Here is a 15,719-nt window from a genome sequence, read left to right on the forward strand (position 1 = left end):
TAAAAATTTAAGGTTTAAGATTGTTTGAGAGCATAAATTATGGACTCCCTCTATTGTGATAAATTAAAGATTTTGGTTTTGTTGGAAAAGAGTTGAAATGCATGTTTGTGGTTTGAAAGATGTTTTCTCAATGTCATAGTATTTGAAACATTGATTTAGAACTATTGAGAAGGTTTCTTAAGATAACTATGTTTTGTGTTAAATAGAAGAATTACATGAGATAGAGACTTTGGACATGACCACCATTGTTTGTTAAGTTTTTGATAAAGAGAATTACTTGCATGGTTTTACATGAATGTTAAAGCATGAGTTCCTTGAAGAAATTGTTGTTATGGTGGTCCTGAATTTCATGATTTGAAAATAGAGATATAAATTACTATAAATGGATCAGAGAATGTGACTTACAAGTTAATGGTATGACGATACCATATATGTGTATATGCCATGACAGATTTAAAGATTTCAGAGTATATTTTTAGAGCATGCATGTTTAAAGAACTAAAAATGGGCATAAAGAGGGTTAGGTGGTTATCCAAAGAAGGCATGATTTCAAGTAACTCTTAGCCTGAAACAGTATTTACCGATACGGGTAGATTATTATTATATGCTGGCAATGGCCATGTGGCATAGTAGATTCAGAGACTCTAACCCTTGAGGCACACTTGGGTTGGGAGTTTGGCTATCGAGTTAATGGCAGATCCCATATAGCCTATGGAATTATAGATTGTAGGTTATATCACCTAGGCATAAGTAAGATAAAGAGAGTCACAGATTTCAGATGTTTTCACAGAGTCTATTAAAATGCCCATGTGATTTCCTACTATATGATATGTTAATGAAATGCTTTAAATTGCTCTCATATATGTTGAATATAAATGATTATTTTAGATTTACTCTTCATACCAGTATAACTGTATTGACCCCCCTCCCCTACCTCTCAGGTTCTGAGGCTCAATCTAGGGATCCAGATAAGCAGTAGATAATTTAGACAGCAGATTAGATTGTGCAGTGGTGAGCCTTCTCTATTTTAGAAGGCCTGTCCTTTATATTATGTCAGCTATTATAGTTTTGGTCTACTGGGGGCCTTGTCCCAGTTTTCAGATAGTTTTTAGATTTTCATATAGTAGAGATTTCGCAGACTATTCCAGATATTCTTAGTGATTTTACAATTTTGTTCCTTATTGTTAAACTTAATCCAGAGTATGACCATGTTTCCATTTTAGATTGTAATTCTGCATTTTTTTACTATATGAATATTGTGCAAGACTACCAGATAGAGTAGGACGTCCAGGCCTTCATGGTTCTGGATGTCTATCATGGCCAGGCCCTAGTTTGTGTCGTGACAAACTTGGTATCAGAGCACGATTCATGGTCCCAGGGTGTCTGCAAAATTGCATCAGGTAGAGTCTTATTTATGGGTGTGCAGCGTGCCACACTTATAAGCAGGAGGCTACTAGGCGTTTAGGAATGTTTCCCTTTCTTTATGTTCTAGTTCATTCTATAGAGTCAGAATATTCCTCTTTCATACTCTAATACGTTCTATGGTGTTGTCCATACGAATATAAAGTTATCCCAATTCTTTCCTTACTTTGATGGGCTCCGATATTTCTCATTGTTGTAGTGAATCAAGTGCAGAAGTTTAGAATTTAAATAGTATGGTCCTTTCTAATTGAGCCATATAATATTCTGAAATTGTGCAAGGACTTGTGAAGAATCTATTAGTACTTCAGGGGGAATGATGTGTAGCAGAATGTTGGAACTATATTTTCATCTGAGTAGTAGTATAAGTTAAAGTGTCGGTGTCATGATCTATTGGTAGTGAGGTTAGACCAAGAACCTGGTGATATGAAGTCACAAAGTTAGAAGTTTAAGTGAGGGTGATGTTTGTGTGAATAAATAAGTTAGTTGAATAACTGATGTTTGAGAATGATTTACCCTTTTACAGTGATAGACTAATGTGGTAGCTAGTAGCATGTGTAGATTGTATGGTAGTATGTAAGGGGAGTGTTTGACTCAGATTTTTATTTATATAGGGTAAGATGTGTATTCTTAGATTATTGAATATTGTGTGTCAAGTTTCAATCTCTTGTTATCATTGTGTTGTTGAAACTGAAAGTTTAGTGAAGTCGTGTGGGGCTCTTTCGATTCACTAGCATAGCTGCTTTATCATTCATCTCATTTTCTTGTTCAAAAAAAATCAAAGTCTAGCAAAGCCGTGTGGGGCCTATTTCGATTCACTAGCAACTTGTTGTTCATCTTGTTGTTCCTGTGTTGGTTGAGACTAGGGATTTAGTTGCATAATGGCAAGAAAAGTGGTAAGGGCGATTTATTAAATATATGTATGGCTGAATCTTTTTGCATGATATTGAGTTGGTAATGAAGTGATACATCCCTGTGTGTTAGTTTCTTAGAACGTAAGGTAGAGAAGGAGTTATTAGTTAAGTCGAATTATTGTTTACTTGAAGTATGAGAAGAGTTGTTAATGGTGGTTGTCGTGTAAGAAAACTATAGGTTATTGATGAAGGTACTTGGTGGATAAGTGTTGTTAATTTAGATGCCCCTGAGGTTGCAAGAGGGAGTTTAGTTGGGACTTATAGAGCTATGAACTAAGTTTAGTTTTATAAAAGGGTAGATATTAATGATGTGTAAAAAGAAGATGTGTTAATGGATTTTAAACAAGATATATCATAGGATTGTGATTGATCCTTACTGTTATGAAGTTTTGGCAGATTAATGTTTTCAGATGTTTGGCATGGAAGAAAATTGTGTGAAGTTATGGTTCATCATAGCTAGAACTAGACACTAAGTTGGAATAGTAGATGGTGATCAAGGTGGATATAATGATTGATGTGGTGGGTGTTAGTTGTATGAAAGTGATCTAGTAGGCTTTAATACTGTATACAAGAGCTTAAGTTTATTTGATTTGTAATCAAGTCTGATGTTGTAAGTATGATGTAGAAGTACGCCCAAGGTGCTATGGGGCTGCATTATTTTCAAGGATCATTGCATATTGTGTGGTTAGTAGTACCGTTGAGTTGCTAGGCAAAGAAATACTAGTTAGATAATATGTGATGTTCTTGATAGCTAAGTTATGGAGTTATGATTAATGATGTTGAGCCTTTTTTTGCATAATTTTAATTCTCATGGTTTAGAAATATAAGTTTGTAGGCATAATGCTGGTAGACTATGACAGAAGTGGTATGGTCCGTCAAAGGTTTGGAGATATCCAAGTTTAGTGTTAGAAGAATCTAAGTTGGTGAATGTTTAAACTGTTATATGATGACTTTTGGGCTATAAAAACCTAAGGGTTGAATCTTAGAAGGAGGTATTAGCATTGGTTGTTATACATGAAGATACCGTCATACAAGCTAATTTTAGTTTTATGTGTATTGTTATATCTCGACTCTAAAGTAAAGTGATTTTAGTTTATACCAGAGTGTATATAGTGGTTCACAGACTTAGAGTAATGGCTTAAATCCAAGGGGGAGATGATAGAACAAGTAACCAAGTTAAGTTTTCAGATGCTAATAAATGTGCTAGTAAGTTATGGAATTGGCCGTGAGAAAGAACAATGCTCAATCTATTCTTATTTCAGCAGTTTACTTCAGTTATTCCAATACATACTCATGTTTTATGTTTTAGCTTCATGATCATAGTCCGTGTTCATGCATATAATAAAGAATCATGTACTCTCCTAGTTCCTAGTATGATGAGTTCCCAGTTTGTTCAGCAGTCAGAATCACATTCTGTAAGTTATGAATTCCAAAAAGAATTCAGGTCATGCAGTTCATGACTCTTGCGCACATGTGATACACTTAACAATTAGTAAAAATTTAGATTTATATCAGGTACGCCCTCAGATTAGATCTCTTTAATGAGTCCATGCCGTGAGTGCTCTATTCCTCATGCCTAAGTAGGGTATCAAGTTATGACTAGTACTTCCCTCATGTTCCGGATTCCAGTATTCCAATTTTTCAGTGACCTTTTTCCCTTAGGTCGAGATAGTGATGATGACTAGTTGTCTAGATGGAAAAGAGCAAACATTTCTTGTTGATGAAAGATGGTTGTGTGCTTATTTGAGTTAAGGTAGTAATTATGGAGTAATATTGAGGCCAAGTCTTTGATACATGTCAAGGTTAGTTGAATTTTTATGTGTTATATTTGGGAAAAATTGTTGTGTGATTTTTTTATGTAAGTTCATAAGTTGAAAGAATTTTGAGGTGAATTTTTGTGTATGGCTTGGTTAGTTGAGAATATTTTATGTGTATCATCTGAATAGTGCTGGGAAGTTGTTATGGATAGAAGTATTAGAGAATTTGAGAAAGATTCTTTATGAGTGTTTGTTTAGAAGTGCATATGTGGGTATGAAGATAGGCTTGAATGTCATATTTGTATACATACGAATGGATGCTTTGAGTGTTTGTGAATGTCTAATGCGAAGTTGAAGGTGATTGTTGGAGTGGCAATAAGAATTATGCATGAGATGAGGAATTGTGAAATGCAAGGTGTACTGAATTCATGATTCAAACGAGTACTACATTATTATGTGGTGCGTCTTGTGATTTTAAGTTAGGCTTGAAGATGGTGAGGGGATTTAGTTCAGTTTAGACATTAGTAGATGGAAATAGCAGCAGCCATGTAAGAAAAATAAGTGGAATTAATGAGCATGGTGTTTAAGGGGAAAGTATAGTTGAGAGAGTATTTTAGAAGTATGGCTAACCTTGAAAGTAAGAAGTTGCATTGCCTAAGGTTTGGTAATTCTATCCTAGTTTATGAGTTACATGTCTATATTCCTTGCTATAGAGTAGTGTCAATGTTGTGATCCCATAGTTGGATACCTGGTGTAATTTGTGCCCAAATCTGTTGCTTCCAAATGCTACTGGAACTTCTTTAGAAAGAATGTTGTGAGACAATCAATTCCATCCATGTAAATTGCGAATCCAATTTAGTCCAAGCATCATGTTTCAGATTCAACTATTTAGTCATGACTCAGTTCATAAGAGTTCAACGCATAATCCAAAATTTTCCTAAGAATTTTAGCTCAGATGGTGTAATACCCTGATTCGATTTAAGTCCAGTTGTCTCATGATTCATACTTGCATAATTTATCACTCCTCAATTCAATATGTATGATTAGATCATGAACACTTCAAGGAAATCCTAAACTCTCATCATAAATCATCTCCTTGAAGTAAGTAAAGTCAAGTCAACTCAGAATTTAGTTTCATAATAGAAGTTTAAATGTTTCAGATCAGTTATATGCTTTCTTAGAAGACATATCATGTCTGCATTATTCCATACCTTTAAGCTTTAACTTTCCTACCCATCATTCGGGGGCGAATGATCCCAAGGGGGAGATAATGTAACACCCCGCATTTCGGGCTAGAACTAAAACCATTATTCCTTCACGTATATGTTCCAAAAGCCATAAATCCAATGCAAATATAGTGTGTTAATCATTTATGTAGTGTTTTAATCTAGTTAGGCATGAGTCGAGATCATAGAGGTCCCTAAACTCAAGGACTAGTTGAAAGCTTTCCTATCGTTCAAGTTTTAGTGAGCGTCAAAACTTGGATCAATTTAAATCGACAATAACTCATTGTATATGACTAATTGGAAAGCCTAATATATATCAAATGAAAGGTCTTTGAGTCTTCTTTCCAACTCCACCAATTTTGGCAAAATTCGATATTGGAGTAGAAAGTTATGCTTATTTTACTTTGAAGTGTCAGTCTGCCAAAACGTGATGATGAGGCTGACGACTTATTAGCTGTGTGACGGCCCGCCAGACCTGATTGTCAGCCTAAGGCAGTGAATGGTGAAAACCATCCCAAAAGTGATGACCTGGGTGACGACTTATCACCTGAGTGACGGCCCATCAACCGTGGTCGTCAACTAATGCAAATATGCGATTATTTTGGATTCCTTAGGGGTATTTTGGTCTTCCCCTCACTCCAAAAACCTTTCACATGAATTAAATCACCCCTTAAGTGTTATTAATCAATCATTATCAGTTTACAACATCAAAAACTTCCTCTTCACTCTCAAAATAAAATCAAATTAGGATTTTCTCCAAGAACAAGAAATTCAAGAAAATCAAGCCTTAAGTTCAATATCTCCAAGAAACAAATCAAGATCCGGGTTTCATCTATCAAGATCTAGGTTCCATGTTTTAGATCTTATAATTTAAGGTACGTAGGGTTTATTCTAAAAATACATGGGCTTCTAAATACTAGAACATGACTTAAAGATTTTCAAGCATGATTTTAGAAAGGGGTTTTGAAATACATGATTTTATTATGCATTATGAATGTTTAAATGCATTGTTGATTTGGCCCTTAGGCCTTTCCCCTAAGTTGATTTACATGTATATGTATATGTATAAAAATTTAACGTTTAAGAGTGTTTGAGAGCATAAATTATGGACTCCCTCTGTTGTGATAAATTAAAGATTTTGGTTTTGTTGGAAAAGAGTTGAAATGCATGTCTGTGGTTTGAAAGATATTTTCTCAACGTCATAGTATTTGAAACATTGATTTAGAATTATCGAGAGGGTTTCTTGAGATAACTATGTTTTGTGTTAAAGAGAAGAATTGCATAAGATAGAGACTTTGGACATAACCACCATTATTTGTTAAATTATTGATAAAGAGAATTGCTTGCATGATTTTACATGAATTTTAAAGCATGAGTTCCTTAAAGAAATTGTTTTTATGGTGGTCCTGAATTTCATGATTTAGAAATAGAGATATAAATTACTATAAATGGATCAGAGATTGTGACTTGCAAGTCAATAGTATGACGATACCATATATGTGTATATGCCATGACAGATTTTAAAGATTTCAGAGTATGTTTTCAGAGCATGCATGTTTAAAGAACTAAAAATGGGCATAAAGAGGGTTAAGTGGTTATCCGAAGAACGCATGAGTTCAAGTAACTCTTAGCCTAAAACCCTATTTGCCAATATGGGTAGATTATTATTATACGCTGGCGACGATCGTGTGGCGTAGTAGATTCAGAGACTCCGACCTTTGCGGCACACTTGGGTTGGGGGCTTGGCTGCCGAGTTAATGGTAGACCCTATATAGCCAGTGGGATTATAGATTTTAGGGTATACCACCTAGCGCAGAAGCAAGACAAAGAGTGTCACAGATTTCAGATGTTTTCACAGAGTCTTTTAAAATGCCAATGTGATTTCTTACTATATGATATGCTTATGAACTGCTTTAAATTGATCTCATATATGTTGAATATAAATGATTATTTTGCATTTTCTCTGCATACCAGTACATCTGTATTGACCCCCCTCCCCTACTTCTCAAGTTCTGAGGCTCAGTCTAGGGGTCCAGATAAGCAGTAGATAATTCAAACAGCAGATCAGATAGTGCATTTATGAGCCTTGTCTATTCCAGAAGTCCTGTCCTTTCAGATTATGTCATCTATTATAGTTTTGGTCTACTAGGGGCCTTGTCCCAATTTTTAGATAGTTGTCAGATTTTTATGTAGTAGAGATTTCGCAGACTGTTCCAGATATTGTTAGTGATTTCGAATTTCATTTCTTATTGTTAAACTTAATCCAGAGTATGACCATATTTCTATTTTAGAGCATAATTCTGCATTTTCTTTTATTATATGAATGTTGTGTATGACTGCCAGATAGAGTAGGACATTCGGGCCTTAATGGTTCTGGATGTCTGTCATAGTCAGGCCCTATTTCATGTCGTAAAATATCTATTCTCTAAATAGGAACTCCAACTACTGGGTAACCTATGTACTTCTTGAGCAAAAAGACATGGAAGACTGGATGAACTGAGGCCAGATCTGAAGGCAACTCGAGCTCATAAGCTACCTTGCCGAAACAACTGAGAATTTTGAAGGGACCGACATATCAGGGACTGAGCTTTCCCTTCTTACCGAACTGCTTCACTCTCTTCATGGAAGAGATCTTTAGATAGACATAATCACCAATATCAAACTTGAGATCCTTTCTGCGCACATCTGCATAAGACTTGTGTCGGCTCTGAGCAGCCCGGAGTCTTTCTCTGATAAACTGGTCTTTTTCTAAGGCATCGAATACTAAGTCATGACCTATAACTGAGGCCTCACTAACTTTGAACCAACCAAATGGAGATCTACATCTCTTACCATAGAGATCTTCGAATGGATCCATCCGAATACTAGAATGATAGCTATTGTTATATGCAAACTCAATCAAAGGCAAGTGGTCATCCCAACTACCCATGAAATTGATTGCACACTCCCTTAAAATATCTTCTAAAGTCTGAATGGTCCTTTTTGCTTGACCATCTATTTGAGGATAAAAGGTTGTACTGAGATGAACTTGGGTACCAAGACCCTTTTGGAACACTATCCAAAAAAGAGAGGTGAACTAGGTACCTCTGTCTGAGATAATAGATAACAGAACACCCTGCAATCTGACCAACTCTCTAATGTAGAGTTTTGCGTAATCCTCGGCTAAATAAGAGGTATGGACTGGAAGGAAATGAGCTGATTTGGTCATCCTATCTACAATGACCCAATCTGAATCATGCTGGCGATGAGTACGAGGTAAACCCGTCACGAAGTCCATGTTCACTTCTTCCCACTTCCAAGTAGGAATACTGAACTCCTACATAAACCCACTAGGCTTCTGATGCTCTATCTTAACCTGCTAATGTGTAGAGCACTTAGCCATAAACTTTGTAACATTTTTCTTCATCCCACTCTACCAATAGATTTCTCGCAAGTCACGGTACATCTTTGTGGCCCATGAATGAATAGAGTAGTGCGTACCATGTGTTTCTGGAAGAATTCGCTGGCTTAAGTCATCTATACCTGGAACACATAGAGACCCTGACAACGCAGTACACCATCTTCTTCTTGGGAGAAAACCTCTACTTTCTGATCCTTGACTGACTCTTTTAACTTGACAAGGTTGGGATCTCTATCTTGCTTTTCTTTCACCTTGGAAATTAGAGATGATTCTAAACTACTCTGAACCCATATGTCACCCTCCTCTAAATCGACTAAGCGAATGCATAGTCTAGCAAGATGATAGATTTCCTGAGCTAATTTCTTCTTAATGTCCTTAATATGAGCAATACTACCCATAGACAGTCTACTGAGAGCATCGGCCACAACGTTGGCCCTACCCAGATGATAAAGAACACTCATGTCATAATCTTTCAAGAGCTCTAACCACCTTCTCTGAAAAAGATTGAGATCTTTCTGAGAAAAGACATACTGAAAGCTCTTATGATCTGTGAACATATCTATAAGAAATCCATATAGATAATGCCTTCAGATCTTCAAGGCAAAAACTACGGCTGCTAACTCGATATCATGAGTAGGATAATTCTTCTCATGGGATTTAAGCTGTCTAGAGGCGTAGACTATGACCTTACCATGCTGTATAAGGACACAACCCAAACCTACTTTGGATGCATCACAATATACTACAAACCCATCAGAACTATCTGGAAGAGCCAAAACTGGAGCTGAGGTGAGTCGAGTCTTCAACTCTTGAAAACTCTTCTCGCAAGGACCTGATCACTGAAACTTGACTTTTTTTAGAGTCAATCTGGACATAGGGGATGCAATAGAAGAAAATCCCTCAACAAATCGTCTGTAATAGCCAGCCAAACCTAAGAAACTCCTGATATCTGATGGAGAGATAGGACTGGGCCAGTTTCTTACTACTTTGGTCTTTTGAGGATCAACCCTAATGCCATCACTGGAAATAATATGACCAAGGAATGCTACTGACCTTAGCCAAAACTCGCACTTACTAAATTTGGCAAACATCTGATAATCTCTAAGAGACTAAAGTACGACTCTGAGATGGTCTGCATAATCACGCTCACTGTAGGAATAGATCAGAATATCATCTATAAAGATTGTGACGAACATGTCAAAGTACTGCTTGAACACGCAGTTCATCAAGCCCATGAAAGCTGATAGGGCATTGGTAAGACCAAAGGACATAACTAAGAATTTGAAGTGACCATATCGAGTACGAAAGGCTATTTTCAGAATATCACATTCTCTGACTCTGAGCTGATAATAGCCTGATCTGAGGTCTATCTTAGAAAAATAGCTAGCACCCTAAAGTCAGTCAAATAAGTCGTCAATTCTGGGAAGTGGATACTTGTTAGTGACCATGACTTTATTGAGCTGACAGTAGTCTATACACATTTTGAGAGATCCGTCTTTCTTGTGCACAAATAAGACCGGTTCACCCCACGAGGACACACTGGGTCTGATGAATCCTTTATCTAAAAGATCCTTCAACTACTCTTTGAATTCTTTGATTCTTCTGGTGCCATTCAGTATGGCAAAATAGATATAGGCTCACTATTTGGAAAAAGGTCAATGCCAAAGTCTTATTTCCCTTTCGGGAGAAATTCCTAGAAGATCTTCGAGAAAGACATCTGAATATTCATTTACGACTGGGACTGATTCAAGACTGGGAGTTTCAAAACTAGTGTCCTTAACTCAAACAATATGATAGACGCATCCCTTAGATATTATTTTCCCTGCCCAAAGGTAGAAAATAAGTTGACCTCTAAAAGCTGAAGTACTACCCCTCCATTCTAGGACAGGTTCATTCAGAAATTGAAAAAGGACAACTTTGTTTCTGCAGTCGACTATGGCATAGCAGGAATAAATCCAATCCATGCTAAGAATGACAACAAAATCAGTTATCTCTAATTCGACTAAGTCTGCTAAAGTGATTTTCTGAGATACCATAACCGGACAGTTCCTGTCTATCCGTCAAGCTATGATAGTTTTACCCACTGAGGTAGATATTGAGAAAGGCTCTACTAGAATTTTAGGACTGACTCTGAAATCAACTGCTATGTAAGGAGTAACAAAAGATAAGAAAGCTCCTGGATCTAGCAAAGCGTAAACATGCAAGTGAAAGATCTATAACGTACCAGTAACCACATTAAGAGAATTTTCCTAATCCTATCGGGACTGGAGAGCATAAAGTCGATTTGGGCATTGCCCACTAGTAGCACTGGAAGTGGTACTCTGCTGATTTGGGAAATCAGACTGAGCTGAGAAACGGTTCTGCTGACCTTGATAACCCGATTGGGAACAATCTCTGACTCTATGGCCTGGCTTGCCACATCCAAAATAGATATCGCTACCATCTCTGCACACACCTTTGTGGTTCTTCCCACAAGTCTGACAAAGGGGATTAGTTCAGGCATTGCTAACACTGCCTTGAGACTTAGAGTCTGGTGCCTTATCTCTATTACCATCCCTTAACTTAGGAGTTGGAGCACTGGCTGAGAAAGGAGCTAGAACTGATGACTTAGGACAAAACTGAGAACGGTTTCCTCCTTCTGATTTAGGATGAGCAAATTTGAAACTACCTATCCTTACTCTTTTATTCTGCTTCTCCCTCATCTTAATCTTTTGCTCCTCTATCTGCTGAGTATGAGTCAGCCTGGCTAAAGTCATGTCGCTATTAAACATCACAGACCTACACTCGTTGACCACACTATCATTTATCCCAGAGAAAAACTTACTCATCTTGGCCCTGCTATCTGCAACTACATGAGGAGCATATATGGCTAATTGAGTAAACTTAAGAGAATACTCTTTCACCATCATGTTGCCCTACCTGAGGTTGATAAATTCCAATACCTTAGCTTCTCTCAGCTTTAGGGGAAAGAATCTATCTAAGAATGCGGTGAAAAACTCCTCACACTCAATAGGCCCTGCATCATCTGGCTTTTTTTACTTCCACTATTTAAACTAATTGTGAGCAACATCCTACAACTGATATGAAGCTAGCTTAGCACTCTCACTAGGAGTAACCCCCATGATTTTTGTAACCTTCTAAACCTGATCGATGAATTCCTGAGGGTCTTCGTCTGACTTAGACCCGAGAAAGAATGGAGTATTCATTCGGGTGAAGTCCCAAATCCTAGATGTAGCTGAATTGGCCACTGGTTGGCCGAAATAACATATGGATGTTCATTCTGAGTAGCAACTGACTGATCAAGAGTAGTGAATGCAGCTCTGAACTCTGCATGAGAGGCATGCTCGCCCAAAGGATCTTCGGGCTGAGGGGCTGACTGATTCCCAGTTCTCTTCTTGGGAGGCATGTTCTGTAAGCGGAAGACAAAAAAGATTAGACTGAGAGATTAACTTAAGATTATGATCACTGGTACGACATGAATACTGAAAGAAGGAAAATTATTCCTAAAACATCTTATAGCCTCCTGCACATAAATGTGGTGTGCAACACACCCATGTACAAGACTCTACTAGATATGATTTTCAGACTTCCTAGGACACTATTGAACCTTAGGCTTTGATAACAAGATTGTAACGCCTTGAATCTAGTACCCAAAATGCTACACAGTGCTCATGACCTCGAAGGACCACAAGCTAACCCATAACTGATATATCTAACTGTATACTATATGACATCATGTAAAATGCAAAAATAATAGACTGAAACATGCCATAAGGTTCAAAGATTCGATAAAACATAACATCTGAAGATATGGTATATCAATACCAAAACAACTAAAATAATTGTCTAAATATGCTAGTCTGAAAGCCTCTAAACTGTCTGAATAAGGAGTTGATGGGACATGTCCCTAACTAACTCCAACTATTGAAATAAATAAATTAATAAAATAATAAAGTAATGGTCATGTCCTTGAAGGATGAGGACTCACTGCTAACTTTGACTGCTGAGACTGGAATACTACTGATGCTCTGGAGCTCGTGCTTCTGAAACTATGATATAAAACACCATAGTGCAAATGCGTCAGCTTAATTGAATATGTTGGTATGCAAGTGAGGTAGGCTGAATGTAAAGGTTTATATACAAGAACTATGCAAACCGACTGTATAACATGAACGTGAGAATACATGTATGAATATATAATAACAGTAACTGGGGTCGTGATAACATGATTACTGAGTCTGACTACTGATAACATGAGATACTAATAACTGTATAACTAAAATAACTAATACTGAGCGATTATATCTGACAGTCTAGTTTCTGATAAAACTAGCTGAGTTTTGTTTTATTCTGAGGTAACTGTATCTGACAGTCCTAAATTCTGTACTGAAACTGTAGGAAGTAGTCATCTAACTGACATGCCCCTAATATGCCATTATAACTGAGTTAGGGTCGAATCTGTAACCCCAATTGGAAGGGTGTCAATACTGTGCCACTGGTAAAGACAAGTTGAAGGTGACCCTCATCTGATAGTGTTCCCAAAAGAAAATGGTAGGACCCTTATCTGACAGTGTTTATCCACCTCATCAACTCTCATCTAATAGTGTTGATGTCTTAACCTATACTGGCTACATAGTTTTGGAATTCAAGGATAACTTCTAAGAATTACACCCTCATCTGACAGTCTGTATTCCCATCCTTGGGTTCACTCGGTGCTAATTCCTACTCCCATTTGAATAGACACTAAACATGGATTACTAAATTGAACTGGACTGAATTAGCTAATTTTCTTTGACTGACAAAATAGTACCGAGCTTACTAGATTACTGAGCTTTCCTGAGTCACATGACTGACTGAGTTCTATGGATCATGGCTTGACTGAAGATATCATGAAAACATGACACTGGCTCTAAGCACACAGCTAAATTATCGGGTACAAGTATCCCCAGGGCTCAATAGCAAGAAACTGATAAGACTTGATACTTCTTGACACATGACCATAGTCAATAATTCATAGTACAATCATTGGGGATAGTCATTAAGTATTTGCATGCCATAAGCTCACACATGAATAGAAGTTCATGTAAATATGTCATAATTTCATAAGCCTAATCTCAAGAGCATTACATCAATCCATCACAAAGCATAACAATAACATGGGAGTCATTTGAACTTAAGGGTAAAGCATAGGTTCATCATTTTGGTCACAATTGAGTCATAAGGCATATTTTCTATTATCTTAGGCATTTTATCAAACACCTTGCATGCATAACTATAAGCTTAGGCATGGACATTAAATTAATTCATCATGGTTGCATAAATTAACACAATTTAGTAGATTTCAATCCACATGCTAGCATAAATTAATGAAAACATATTTAACGATTCCAACTTGGGTATCATACACAACATCAACATGATCATAATCAATCCACAACATAAACATCATAATTTATAATTTAAAACTAGATTCTTGAGCTTCATGGACGAAAGGAATCCATGAATGAAAACTTAGCATACCTGGGTAGATGATTTCTTGAAGATTGGAGGAGGAAAGCTTGAGTTCTTGACTTAGGATTAAGCACCTAGGGTTTCGTATTCTTGGGGATTGATCTTTGAGAGAAACCCTAATTGGTGTTATAGATGAATAAAAAAGTTATGAGCTCTGGTCTAATATAATTAGGGGTTAAAAAGGGTGGAAAAAGACCCAAATACCCTTTTAAAAACAGCTTAAAATAGCTAAAAAATATATGTGATGGTTCGTCACTGGGTCGATGGTCCGTCGATCCTAACCGTCGCACGGTTCACTGCCTCTCCTACGACGGCTTGGGCGATGGTCCATCGCTAGCTCAACGGTCTGTCGGCCTGAGCTGTCGCTCTTAGGTAGAATGTGGTCTCACTGTCTCCACTGCGACAGCTTGGACGATGGTCCATTTTTAGCTCGACGGTTCATCGGCTCTCACCATCGCACCTGGACAATTTTGACTCCTTTCTTTATTTTGTCCATAACTTTCTACCTCGATACCGGATTTTGATGAAATGGTATCGATGGAAAGCTTATTCAATCTCTCACCCAATAAAAGTGAAAATCTTAAAAATTTCATGTGTACAAAAGTGGATTCATCTTTCAAAGTAAGTTTCTAACATTCTTAAGACGATTTCAAGCTAGGTAGAAGTACGGGGTATTACAGATATATAGGATTAAACATTTAGGAATCACCTATGTGAGGGTGAAATAGAAATTACTTTAAGGATAATGATAGTAAAGGCCTATCTCTAAGCTCTTATAAAATCAAGAAGTGTTCATGGCTGAAACGAATAAAATCGTCAGAACCATAGACGGGTAAAGGCTAGTTGTTTGACTTGTGTTGTCTAGGTGTGCATTAAAGTTTGACGGTGCAAAGATATCGCATCTATCGATTGATCGAGTGCATTCGATGCAAATTCACTACAAAAAATTTAAAGAAAACCTACTTATCCTGATGTAGTTAGTCTTTGCTTGTAGATCGCACACTTGTCCATATATTTCTTGATAAAATAGTCATTCCCCATTTATATGGGGGGATTTTTAAGTTCTTAAGAGTTGCGAATGGAAAATAAATAGGTGCTTTTCGAAAAGACACCAAGAGAAAGGATGCAATTTGAATAAGCACCTTTTCAGTTTGGATGGTTATGACCTTTCCAATAGGTTGTGACTTTTTTGAAGAGTTGCACCTTTTCGAAAGAGTTGCACCTTTATGAAAAGATGCATCTTTTTATAAATCATTACATCTCTTCATGAAGTAACACCTTGATGGTTAGAAATACTTGATTTTTTTCTCAGGTACATAGATGAAATTTTGAAGAAAATAAATACTTCTCTATCTTGGAAAACTCTAGAGTGATTTGCTATCGTTGAGTGCATTCGTAGTTCAACAGAGTTTGAGCTATCGATATTCTGGCAGAGTGATTCATTTTATCCTTGGAGGATATATTCCATAACCTCAGGTACATGACAGAAATA

This window comes from Capsicum annuum, chromosome 3, assembly GCF_002878395.1.
Source record: "Capsicum annuum cultivar UCD-10X-F1 chromosome 3, UCD10Xv1.1, whole genome shotgun sequence".
NCBI lineage: Eukaryota > Viridiplantae > Streptophyta > Magnoliopsida > Solanales > Solanaceae > Capsicum > Capsicum annuum.